This window comes from Nannospalax galili, unplaced genomic scaffold, assembly GCF_000622305.1.
Source record: "Nannospalax galili isolate Female #2095 unplaced genomic scaffold, S.galili_v1.0 scaffold741, whole genome shotgun sequence".
Taxonomy (NCBI): domain Eukaryota; kingdom Metazoa; phylum Chordata; class Mammalia; order Rodentia; family Spalacidae; genus Nannospalax; species Nannospalax galili.
The window spans coordinates 1,649,937-1,657,919 of record NW_008346093.1 but is presented as its reverse complement, the minus strand read 5'-3'; positions in this window follow the sequence as shown (position 1 = coordinate 1,657,919).

Here is a 7,983-nt window from a genome sequence, read left to right as displayed (position 1 = left end):
TAGGAGTGCAGGCTAGGAGAGTTAGCTGGTGGTGCAGGTCCAGGGAAGCAGAGAGAGGTGAGGGCTGGGCCAGGACCAGAAGTGGTGCTCCCCAAGAGGCCTGAGGATAGTAGTGCAGGCTAGGCAAGAAAAATTAATTTTATATTTTATTTATTTATTATGTGTATGAGTATATTACCTGCATGTGTGTAAGTGCACCCATGTCATGCAGTGCCTGCAGAGGTCAGAAGAGGGTGTCAGATCCCCTGGAACTGGAGTTATGGACGGTTGTTAGCTTCCATGTGGGTGCTGGGACACAAACCCGGTCCTCTGCAAGAGTAGTCGGTGCTCTTAACCGCTGAGCCATCTTTCCAACCCCAAAAGAAATTACTTTTAAATATATAAAAACGTCAGATTACATCTAAAGTTATAATGCACAGCATTCAACTTTCAGAAGCATTTTAAGAGAAGAGGAAAGGACATATAGAAATGAGTCCTTGGCTTCTTATTGGAGCCAAGCATTGTGAATTGTGTGAAAACTGTGACTCATCTTCTTTATGAGGATTAAATGAGGGTGTGTATAATGGAATCTGGCACAGAAAGGAAGGTAGCAGGCAGCAATACCCAATAAATGTGGATTTCTGTCATTAAAGAACTAAATAAATGGAGCTAAATGCCCTAGAGCCAGTCAACCCATTCACAGTCACACATCACAGATCAAAAGTATATAGACAAATGAAGCAGTAACTTTAAGATTTCTGTACTCAGAAGCACAATATCAGCATAGAAACAGAAACAGATAGCTTCCATAGTATCAGCATCATTACAACCTGCAGACATGTGAACCTGTCAGTTAGCTAAAGTCCAAATCTAAAAGAGCAAAGCAATCCAGAAAGAGTTCATCCTCCAAAATCCCAGCCTTACATTATTCACAGTCATGCAGAAAGCTCATTTCCAAGAATAAAAGAGATTTTCTATCTCAACTCATTTTTTGAAGCTATTATAACCTTTACCCCACAATCTAACAGCAATACATGAAACAGAAGTATAGGCTAATGCAATTCATAAGAATCCCAAAGAGGGTGCTGGAGATGGCTCAGAGGTTAAGAGGGCATACTATTCTTGTACAAGACCCAAGTTTGATTCTCAGAACCCATGTCTCACAACTGCTTATAACTCCAGCTCCTGGGGGATCCAATGTCCCTGACTTCTCCACAGGCACCAGCATTCATGTGCACATACCCATACATGTACATATAATTAAAAACAACAAAATTAATCTTTTTTTAAAACCCAAAGAAATAAGATGTTGATTACTCATGACCAAAGGGATGCACAACTGATTAGTTTAAATTTCAAAACTTATCAATATAAATCACCACAATAGCAGATTAATGGAAGCGAATATGGCATGGGACTCTCAATAGATGCAGTTTTGGATGAAATTCAACATATACTCAAGCTGAATACTGTCTACAAACTAGGAATAGGATGGACTGCCTCTACTATATTTTATCACATAGCTACAAAAAGGCACAAGAAACATCATGGTGAAATGCTTAAGAATTTTCATTTCTGGGGCTGGAGAGATTGCTCAGTGGTTAAGAACACTGGTTGTTCTTGCAGAAGACCCGGGTTCGAACCCACATGGCAACTAACAACTGTCCGTAACTCTAGTCCCAGGGGATCCAACAGCTTCTTCTGACCTCCACAAGCATTGCACGACATGGGTGCACTTACCTACATGCAGGTAATACACGCATACACATAAAATAAAAATAATAAATAAAATTTTTAAAAGAAGAATTTTCATTTCTGATCATGAATAAGACAAGATATACACTATCACCAGATTGAATCAGCTATACTGGTGGGTCTAGGCAATATAAAATGATAAAAGGAAACTAAAAGTGTAATATTTTAAAGGGAAGAAACAAAATTGCACTCAAAGATGATTTATGTGGGGGCTGGAGAGATGGCTCAGCCATTAAGAACACTGGCTGCTCTTGCAGAGGACCCAGGTTCAGTTCCCAGCACCCACATGATGGCTAACAACTATTCATAATTCCAGTTCTAGAGGATCTGACGCCCTCTTCTGACCTCTGAGGGTCAAGTGTATGCACATGGTACACTTGCATATATGTAGACAAAGCACTCGTATACATTAAATTTTAAATAAAAATTTTTTAATTAAAGATGATTTGTGCATGTTAAAAGGGAACTAGAGATAAGTTTTTAGGTTAAGTATATTTAACAAACTTTGTTGGAGAGAAAAATCAATATACGGAAATTATGTGCCTATATGCCACCTCAGCTTATTGGACTATAAAATTCCAAAAATAATATGTATTTCAATAGCAGCTGATGTCTTGGAATAAGTTTAACAAAAGATGAAGGGCTTGTTAGGAGAAAAATACAAATTAGGTTTGCAGACAAATCAGTGCATCTTTTGTTCTCTTTCATTCCTTTCTCCACTCTCTCCCCCAGGCTCCCTCCTTTTTTCTAGCTGATTCCTTTTCTCCCTTCTCTTGCTTTTCTCCTTGATCCCTTCTCTTCTCCTGTTACATGTATCCCATTATCATATTTCTCACCTCCCATAAGAATCCTTCCTCCCATCTTATGATCTCCTATCTAGTTTCATGCCTTACAAACACACATATAAGCCAAGTGTGGTGGCACATGCCTTTAATCCTAGCACTCAGGAGGCAGAGGCAAACCAATCTCTGAGTTCAAGGTCAACCTGATCTACATAGAGAATTCTAAGTCAGTCATGACTACGTAACAAGACCCTTCCTCAAAAAAAGGCACACCACATATACGTGTGTGTGTGTGTGTGTGTGTGTGTGTGTAAAATATGATTTAAAATCTGTGTTCTACATATGAGAGAAAACATGCAGTATTTGTCTTTCTGACACCGGCTTATTTTGCTTAACATAGTAATTTTCCTATAAATATCATGGTTTCATTTTTTTATAGCTGCACAAAATTCCACATAGGTACCACATTTTTTAATCCTTTCAACCTATTGATGGACATCTAGGCCTGATCTATTTCTTGGCTATTGTGAACAACACAGATATAAGCATGGATGTGCACATACCTCTTTGGTATATTAACTCAGGATCCTCCAGGTATATACCCAAGAATGGTATAGCTGAGTCATATGGTCGTTCTATTTTCAGTTTTTTAGGAACTTCCATAGTAATTTCCATAGTGACTACACAAATTTACTTTCCTACCATCAATGAATAAAGGTTCCTCTTTCTCCACATCTTCTCCAGCATTTGTTGTCTTTTGTTTTGTTGGATAACAGCCATTCTAACCAGAGTGAAATGGAATCTTAAAGCAGTTTTAATTTGCATTTCCCTAATGGTTAAGGACATTGGCCATTTTTCAAGTATTTATTGGCCACTCATATTTCTTCTTTTGAGAATTGCCTATTCAGTTTAGCCCATTTATTAATTGTATTATTTGGGGTATTGTAGAGGTTCTACAGCTTGTACGTATCCTAGATATTCATTGCCTGCCAAAGACTTTTCCCATTCTATCAGCTGTGTCTTTACTCTGATGATGTTTTCCTTTGCTGTGAAGATGCTTCTTAATTTCATGGCATTCTATTCATGGGTTCTTGTGATTATTTCCTACGCTTTTAGAGTTCTGTTGAGAAGATCCTTGCCTCTCACAACCATCCATAATTCCAATTCCACGAGATCTAACACTCTCTTCTGGTCTTCTTGGGCATTGCATGACACCAGTGCACTTATATACAAACAGGCAAAACACTCATACACATAAAATAAAAGCAGTTAGAAATATTTAAAAGAGAAAATCCTTGCCTATGCCAATATCTTGAATCGTTTTTCTATTTTCCTCTAACAGTTTGCTTACATTAAGGTCTTTGATCCCTTTTGAATTGATTTCTCTGTAGAATGAGAGATATGGGATTAGTTTCACTGTTCAATGCTTAGAAATCCAGTTTTCCCAGTGCTATTTGCTAAACAGACTGTCTTTGCCTCAGTGTATTTTTTTATATTTTACTTATTATTTTTATTTTATGTGTATGAGTGTTCTGTGTGCATGTATGTAAGTGCACCACATCTGTGCAATGTCCACGGAGGCCAGAAGAAGGCGTCGAATCCCCTGGAACTGGAGTTATGGGTGGTTGTTAGCCACCATGTGGGTGCTGGGAACCAAACTCGGGTCCTCTGCAAGAGCAGCCAGTGCTCTTAACTGCTGAACCATTTCTCTAGGCCCCTCAGTGTATGTTTGTATGCCTTTGTCAAAAATTAGGTTTCTTTTGCTGTGTAAATTTGTTTTTGGGTCTGCTGTTCTTTCTTTTGTTCTACATATCTGCTTTTATGCCAATGCTATGCTGATTTTGTTACTATGTCTCTGTAATAAGAATTGTGATCAGGTATTGTGATATTTAGAACATTGCTTTTTCCACTGAGGATTACTTTAGTTATTCAGGGTCTTTCATGCTTCCATATGAATTTTAGGATTTTTTCCTAGTTCTTTAAAGAATCTCATTAGGATTTTGACAGAGATTGCATTAGTTATGTAGATTGTTTGGGGTAATATAGCCATTTTCACACTATTAATTCTACTTATCCATGAATATGGAAGGTCTTTCCAACCTCTAGTGTCTTCTTCAATTTCTTTCTTCATTCTATTAAAGTTCTTATTATTGAAGTCTTTCACCAACTTAGATTTATTCCTAGGCACTTTATTTCATTTTTAAGCTAATGTGAATGGGATTTTCCCCCTTATTTCTTTCATAGCCAGTTCACTACTGGCACATAAGAAAGTTACTGATTTTTTTTGTGTATTGATTTTGTGTTCTGCCATTTTTATGTCCTGAAGGTATTTATCAGAGTTAAGAGTTTCCTGGTGGTGTCCTTAAGGCTTTTTAAGTATAGGATCATGAGCCAGTCAGATGGCTCAATGGGTAAAAGCACTTGGCCAAACAAGCCTGAAAATATGAGCTTTGTCCTCCAAACCCATGTAAAAAAGCCAGATGCTAGGGGGAATCTTACTACTCTTGCTCTGTTACATTGATATAGTGTCAAACTTCCTTCTCAATATCTGTTTATACTCATAGACAAATGCTACTCTCAGATTTAATCCGAAAAACCTCTCTGGGTTGCCCCCTATGAACTGTTGGCCAGGGGGGCCCTAGAGGTCCCCAAAACAATAAAGGCTATTGCCAATAATGTTGTTTGTATACCGAAAGTGGACAGAAAAACTCAATTGCTGAACACACTGCATGATGTGAGCACAGGAGAGGGAGAAATAAAGCTTGGACTAAGCTGGAAACTGCCTGCCACTGGATGGTGGCTTTCATGGTGCCAGAAGGCAATATGCAAATGGCTGGGGGAAGAATCATCCCCTATAATTCTGCTCAATGACAGACCCCACATGCTGCACTATCAACATGCCAAACAAGATGTTCCTGCTGGTGCAATAGTGGAGAATCTAGTGTATGTACAACCAGCAAATTTTGATTGGATATAATGCCCACTCGTAGGTGTGGAACACACATCTGGTACTGAAGACCAGGCCAACCCCTTGCAGCAGGGGAAAGTATAGGCCCCAGTGGGAATCCACTGCAATTGTTTTGTTAGATGAATGTGTTGCACCTGCTAAAGTGCCATCCAAGCATTCGTGTTTATGCCCATAGGTTAAGTTATTCTAGCAGCCACTGTTCAGATGTTCTTGCTTCTTGCTGTTTGTATTTTTATAGTCGATGGAATCCCACTGAAATGAGGCAACAGCCCACGGAAAACAGATAATGCAGAGACCCAAAAGTTCAGTGCCTTGCCACAATGGGAGGAAGGTGTGGAATGTTACCTGGAAGTGTCCTCTGATCATTATGCTGGCAAGCTATAGTCACACCTCCTTCCCATCCTCATCGAGGAGTTGAGGGGGGAGTCAGTTACCCCTCCCACCCAATTAGTCGATCTTAGCTGCATGTGGGGGAGGGGCTAATGGTATATAAGCCAAGAATGCCATGAGGCACCTCTCTCGCCATTTTGTGTGGCTGTTGGGAAGTCACAGGATCTATGGACTTTCCAGCACAACCATAAATGGGGAGGGGTTCCCATTCCTCTGTAAATAAACCCCCACCCTATGCTCTGTTAGCAAGCCCAATAAACTAGTTAGGATTAAAAAAAAAAACAGAGCTAATAGAAAGGTTCATTATTCCACCAAAGTTGACCCCATGTTGGCAAACCCTTTGGTCTTTGATTTTTTTTCGGTCTTTTTGAGACAGGGTCTCCCTGTAGCCCCAGCTGGCCTGGAGCTCACTGTGTGAACCAGGCTGGCCTTGAACTCACAGAGATCTGCCTGACTCTGCCTCCCAAGTGTTGGGATTGAGACGTGCACCATCATGCCAAGCTTTGGGCTTTGATTTCTTATCCCTACTTTTCCACCCTTAAACTTCATCATATATATTTTTTATATAACCTGCTTCAAGTTATTTCTGGAAAATGTGTTAAAAATTGCCTCTATTTGGAATAATATTCTAAAATTTTTAAAAAATTAAAACATCTCTTTGCATTTGGTAGTGAATGCAGAGATGCATGGCTACCCAAAGTTCAGAGAATAGTGATAGTTGAATGCTCAGTCCTAAACAAGACATATATACCAGGCCATCTAAGGCTTGTACATCAAGAAGGGGCAGAAAGAATGTAAAAGCCAGAAGATAAGGAGAAGAGTTACAAAATGCCATCCTCTTGGCATGACTCACAGCAGCTGTACTTACTTGCACTAAGCCTGCACAAGACAGTCCCAATCAACAGTCAGCCATGGATGGGAGAGGGGCACAAGAGGCACCACCTTTCCTGCTGAGCTATTGGTTACTAATAAATTCTGGGAGATGGAGAGTCATTATCTTTAGTTGTATATCCACTAGTAACCCCACCAGGCTCAAATAGATAGTTCCAAACCCATGGTCACACAGATGGCTCTGGTTAAACTCAGCAAATCACAAAACAGAACAAAAAGACATGAATGTGGGAAAGAGATTTGTTAGAAGAGTGGTAATTAACAGGGGAGGGAGAGAGATAAAAGATGGCAGGGGTTGAGAGTAATTGGAATATATTATATACATGTATGTAATTGTCAAAGAACAAATTTAATTGCTAATTTTTAAAAATCTGGATGTGAAGAGAGTGCTGAGTTCTGACTTCCCTCTGGCCTCCCTCTGACAGAGGGCTTGAGATAACATAAGGGACTGCCTGAGAGCCCCCGGATCCTACCTCCACATGGTGGTGAGCATCCCCTAATTGTGCCATACCCACCCCCCCTACCTGGAATTTTGTGAGGCCCCTTCCAAGGCCCCAGGGAAGATCTGGTTTTGGTAGGCTAAGGCTGAGATCCTAGCAGACAGCCTGAGAGAGTGGGTTCAGACTTCCATCGGTGTAGTGGCTCTGATCTCAGCAGACGGCTAGAGAATGCCAAGTTCTGGCCTCGTTCTGGCCTCCCTCTAGCAGAGGACCTGAGAATGCAGGGGACGGCCTGAGAGCCCCCGTATCCTGCCTCCACATGGTGAAGGAAGCCTGAATGTACCTGACTGGAACCTGACTTGGGCTTCTGTGGGTACTCCTGAATAGCTGATCTGATGCCATAAGTTCCCTCCAGATTAAACCTGAGAGTACCTGAACCCTGTACCAACCAGCTTTACATAACCAATAAAGAAAGGATCTAGGTACACCGATAATACAAACAGAAGCATACTTCAACTTAATTCTCATATCAGAATCATAAACAACAAAAGAAATTCACATGCCAAAATCACAACAAAAGAATAATAAAATGGAAAGCCAAAACACTATGTCCCCACCAAACTCCACCAATCCTGTAGAAGTGTTCTACAAGGAGAATCCCTTAGAGATAACCCAGGACACTGAATTTAAAAAAACAATCATAAACATGATCAAGGAATTCAACAAATTTAAAGAACACATGAACAAACAAATCAAAGAGCTAAGAGACAGGGATAAA